Raw genomic sequence first — 6,240 nt, forward strand, 5'->3', positions numbered from 1 at the left:
TCCGGTCAATTTTGTCAACTTGTGTCACTTTCCAAACACCTGTCGAGTTCAAAGGGAATCCAACCTAAATAAAAAGTTGTTTTATAGCGGAATGAAAAGAATCAGACAAGTTATGTAGATGAAAGCTGGAACAATATGAGACAAACAGTAAGAAAGTTATGAATTTTAAAATGTCAAAATTAGGCACAATCCCCATTCAGACTTCAAGGCAAGGAATATTCTTCCATTTACTCCAATACATAAAATGGCTTTTAAAAAAAATCAAACGTTTTATTTCAAATTATATTTTTCTTTCATGAGGAAATAAAACAGCACGTTATACACTCTAAATTCCAAGGATTTAAAAATAAATCCAGATCGGCTGCGAAAAGTGACCGGTCGAAATTCGAATTTATTTTAAATCTTGAGGATAAATTTTTCAGTCTCAAAAGATTTAATTTCAAATCGTTTTAGATTTATATTTAAATCAATAAGTTCTAAATCTAAATCTAATATTCGACTGGTCCATATTCACAGCCGATCTGGATTTGTTCTAACTCCTTGGAATTTAGAGTGTACTTTTTTTTATTACTGCTCCAGGGGGTAGGGTATATAAGAAGAAAACCTCCAATACCTGATAATTAATGAAATAATGGCTTTTGGGGTAATTTGCCCCAGCCACTTGTCATAATTTACTTACCGAGTCGCCAATTTGAAATGTACGTTGTCTCTGGGATCTCAATTTTAAAATAGCCATAACTTTTTTTTTTGTCCGGATTCCTTAAAACTTCCACCATTCTGTTTTACTTCTTTTTTCCCGTCCCACACATAATGACCAAGAATGAATTCCACAGTATCACACTAGGTGGTTTCAGACCGCCTTGAAGTTCGTCAGTTCCAAGTATTCTCTGATCGGGAAATTTACCCCGATCAGAAAATACCAGGTATTTTGGTAATGTGAAAGCAAACTAAGCGTAATTTCCCCGAAAGAAAATACCCGCTAAATAGTAGGTACTTGGCGAAAGGTGTTCTTAGTGGATCGAATAAAAATGTGATTCAAAATGTTACTTTCTAATGGTCAAGTCCACCCCAGAAAATGGAGGGGAAAAAATCCAACAAGCACAACGCTGAAAATTTCATCCAAATCGAATGTAAAATAAGAAAGTTATGACATTTTAAAATTTCGCCTTTATTGTTCACAAAGCAGTTATTTGCACAACTTAGTGATATTGAAATGAGAGAGTCGATGACGTCCCTCACTCACTATTTTTTTTATTGTTTGAATTATACAATAATTCAATTTTTACAGGATTGGCAATTTTGACCAACTTGACTGAACCATAAAATGTTAAAACATTGGTGATTCCACATGTTCAGGGAGAAATCAAACTTTTTTTTCACATGACAATGAAGCGAAAATTAAAATATTTCATATTTCCCCTAATGAAAAAAAACTAAAGAAATAGTGAGTGGATGATGCCATCAGTTGCCTTATTTGCATACCGAATAGGACGTACATATAAAATTACTGTTTTGTAAAATCAAGCGAAACTTTGAAATGTCATAATTCTCTTATTTTACAACCGATTTTGATGAAATTTTCAGTGTTATGCTTGTTGGATTTTTCTCATTTTATTCAAGTCAACTTTATATTGGGGTGGACTTGTCCTTTGAAATGCTCACAATGTGAAGGTGACTCCAGACTGTCTCCATAATGATCAGAACATTAATTTGAAAAAGACTATAGATGGCGCTAGACTACATACATGGCATAATGTCGCTCAGAGAGTTTGGCTCATTGTCACTTGTTTTTCCAATGATAAAAAAAAGAATAATCACTCTCACTGAGAACCCCAAAAGATAATTTTAACCCCATTTTAACCCCATTTATATTTTTATGAACTATGTTTAGGCAACATAACGTATATCATCATCATTATCATCATCATCATCATTATCTTCATTATCATCGTCGTCGTCATCATATCACCATCACCTTCGTCATCATCATGATCATAATAATCATCATAATCATCATCTTTATCACCATCATCCTCATCATCATCTTTATCATCATCATCATCATCATTATCATCATCGTCGTGGTCGTCGTCATCATATCACCATCACCTTCGTCATCATCATGATCATAATCATCATGATCATAATAATCATCATAATCATCATCATCTTTATCACCATCATCCTCATCATCATCTTTATCATCATCATCATCATCATTATCATCATCGTCGTGGTCGTCATCATCATATCACCATCACCTTCGTCATCATCATGATCATAATGATCATGATCATCATCATCATCATCATCTTCATCATCACCAGCATGATTGTCATGATTGTCGCTATCATCACCATCATTATCGTCGTCGTCGTTGTCATCTCACCTCCCTCTTACCCTAACTCTCTCTCTCTCTCTCTCTATCACTATTTTCTTCCCTCACCCCTTCTTAATACGCCCTTCTCTTACGCCCTCTCTGAGCAGTCTGCCCCCCTCTCAATTTCTCTCTGCTCAAGACTTGACGTCAATCCAAGTGGGTCGCGATGTATCATCAACATTACCTAATGAACACCTTGGCTAATAAAAAGTACAATGAGTCAATCTCATAAGAGTTAATAGAGTAAATCAAAATGAGTTAATTAGTTAGATTAAAAGGGGGATTTCCTGTCCTATGTCTGCCTAATTTCATTTTAACGATGTGTAGGCCTACAATTATATACAACATGTTCACTATGTAATTATTCATTGATTACGATATGTAGAAGCACCAGTGAACCACAGAGAGTGCACAATTATGATCCGAATGAGTTTATGAATATTTATTTTTCTAAATTAATAATAATAATAATGGTGATGATGATAATGCTGATAATGATAATTAATGATGATGATGATGATGATAAAAATACGGATGATGAAAATAATAATAATGATAATAATAATGATAGTAATGATAATAATGATAATAATAATGATGGTGATAATAATAATGATAATAAATAACTAAAATGATAAATAAATAAATAAAAACAGATATATAAATATATGAATAAATAAATAAATAAATGAAATTCTGTTTATAGCGCATATGACATATTATTGTAAGGGGTACTCCATGCAGGCTGAAAATAAGATGATTTGAACAGATAAAGTAACAGACGAACAAATCAACATCAAACAAGGAATTACAAAGTTATGGTATTTTTAGTTTTTAGTTTTGCATTAATTCAGCAAAACAGCTATGCATGTAATTCATGAATATGCAATGAGCAAGCTGACAACTTTGAAATTAATTTTGGTATCGGGTTCTGATCAACTTTTCAGCCTTCTGCTCAGTGACTTTTACTCTATTTATTTAGATATAGATCAACCCGGAGTACCCCCTTCGACGCCTCTTTTCGCTTCCAAATGGCTTCTAGATAATCATTCCCTAGGCTTAGGCCGGGCAAGCCTTTTTTTAAGCGCACAACCATTCCAAGGAATTGATTTGTACCGGGTACCTTAATTTTTACCTCACCTGGGTAGAGTGCACAACAATGTGGATCAATATCTTGCTGAAGGAAAAGAAAACCTATATAAGCCATCGATGGGATTCGACTCCATGACCCTCTGTTTCAAAGTCCGGAGACTGACCCACTGGGGCACAACGCCCCACTAAATGAAGCCCTCGGAAATCAAGGAATACTCTAATTAGCCTCCTTCAATACGACGGAGAGCAGGCTCGTGGGGGGGGGGGGGGGGAGGGCGGGCGTTGTTGATTTTTGCAGGGGAAAAGTTAACATGAAGAAAGTGGGGTTGATTTTTTTTCTTCTCCTTTTGTGTCTGCGGCTGTGCGATCTACTGTCGTAGAGGGGTGTACATCTATTCGAACACACAATCATGATTGAATGCTAATTGGATTTTTGCATTGTGACGCACAACGCCTTCAAAAACATAGCAAATGTATTGTCATATACACTTCGTGACCAAAAAGCAGTCAAGAAAGTTTGTCGAATATTGGCGAATCAAAACAGCATTTTCGTCCTGGACTCTGGACAAACGACGTGTTTGCAATCTTTCGCCAGCTCCGAATCTTAGGACGGAGACTGCTCCAGTTCACCATTTTTCGACAAAGACCTCCCAGTTGTTCATTGTCATTTGAGTTGCATTTGCAATATACTAGTACTGTGTTCTCGAAATCGTTCTGCTTTGTCGTGCAAAACTCCCTGATAATACCTCCTTACCACTGTCCTGCGATCCTTTACGAAAGCCACGATTGGCCTTTCGTAACTCATCGCGACAAGTCCACCTCAACAGAAAGTTGATTTGAATAAAAAGAGAAAAATCTGACAAGCATAACACTGAAAATTTAATAAAAATCGGATGTGAAATAAGAAAGTTGTGACCTTTTAAAATTTCGCTTAACTTCACAAAATAGTTTTATGCACATCCTGGTCGGTATGCAAATGAGGAGACTGATGACGTCATCCACTCACTATTTCTTTTGTATTTTATTATATGAAATATAGTAAAGTTGGTCCTTATTGTCAAATCTATAAAGAAATGAAATATTGTATAATTCCAACAATAAAAAAACAAAAGAAATAGTGAGGGAGGGACATCATCGAATGTCTTATTTGTATGTCACTGAGTTGCGCATGTCACTGTATTGTGAAAAATAAGCCAAACTTTAAAATGTCATAACTTTCTTATTTTACATGATCCGATTTTGATGAAATTTTCAGTGTTACACTAGTTTGATTTTTCTCTATTTATTCAAATCAACATTTTTTCCGGGATGGACTTTTTCTACGATGAATACGATTGCCACGACTGATATGATATGATCTGATACGATCTGATAAGATCACTACGATTACTCCACGATTAAGTACGCCGTTTGAATCGTGGCGCAAATCTTCACAGTGATGGGGACTAGGTATTGGCTGCATGCACGTAGTCTGCAGGCACAGACCCCACGCAAAGACTAGCCCATACAAAACTTGCTGTTTCAGTACACAAGGCATGAGTAGGCTGCAATTCAGACCCTTTACTCAAGTGAAGGGTTTGCACAGCAGACTAGCATGCACGCGTCTCTATCCATTACTAACGTAGTAATTGGATAGTTGATTACCCTAATGAAATTTACTGTAAGTGTAATAATGAATAATTCAGGAGACCTCTTGTGATGAAAAATTGGTATAGCCGTTTCAAGGTCGGTTTTAAAAAAGAAGATGAATTTACTGGAATCGCGCTATATAGCCTATTGACAAACTTTGCGATTAAAGTCGGCTATACCAGTGCATTTCATTTCGTTTGATTTTTATTTTAAGGTTTTATTTTCTTTCAGGCCCTCTTAGATATATATCGTCATTATTTTCGTGGTTCATCTTTTTGGATATTGTTATGCCCACCTCACAGAATCATAGTACGAAAAACTTGAAGTTTTTATCGAAATATAACCCCCCCCCCCCAAAAAAAAAAAAAAAAAAAAAAATTGGGCCAAATCATGTATTATTTGGACTTAAACAACTTTGCGGACCCCTACAAACACCCAATTCCATAATAATGTTTTTAATCTCTTGCACAGAAAAATATAGTTGCCTTACCGCAGGGGCGGATCCTGAATTTACTGCGGGTACTTTAAAAATGACAAGGGGGAGGGGGGGGGGGGAGTCCTCAAAAGAAGGAGGCACCTGCCCCTTTGCACCCCAATATCATAGCCGGAATAAGACCAGTATAAAGTCGCTATAGTTTTTTTTCCACGCCGGAAACTAAACAAGCCTTGAGGAAACGAGGGTAAAAAAAACTGTTACCCCTCTAGCAAAACACTAAAACACTTAGGCCTACTCTGGTCTAAGGAAGGGAGACTGACTCTTTCCCGATACTACTAGATATGGTCTACTGTTCCACCGTGTTATCGGAAGTTAAGAAGAGGAGGAGGAGGAGGGGGGGGGGGGTGGTCAGGGAAAAAATTCGATGCAACATCATATAGACATAGGACAGGTCTATAGACCTAAAAACAAATCACCGAGTATAACAAGGTAGCCTAGATAATATCAGAACGAAATGGTCAATAAAAAACGAAACAATCCAAATACAAAATAAACGCATGGAAGGGGGGGGGGGGGGGGGTTATGGGAGTCCAAGTAGAGTGGATGTGTGCAGAGTGCCCAACAGAAGGGTGGAAATATAAAATAATGGAGCGAAAAGCAAAACAACCCCAGACCCCCCCAAAAAAAAAAAAAAAAAAAAAAA

This window comes from Lytechinus pictus, chromosome 19, assembly GCF_037042905.1.
Source record: "Lytechinus pictus isolate F3 Inbred chromosome 19, Lp3.0, whole genome shotgun sequence".
Classification (NCBI taxonomy): domain Eukaryota; kingdom Metazoa; phylum Echinodermata; class Echinoidea; order Temnopleuroida; family Toxopneustidae; genus Lytechinus; species Lytechinus pictus.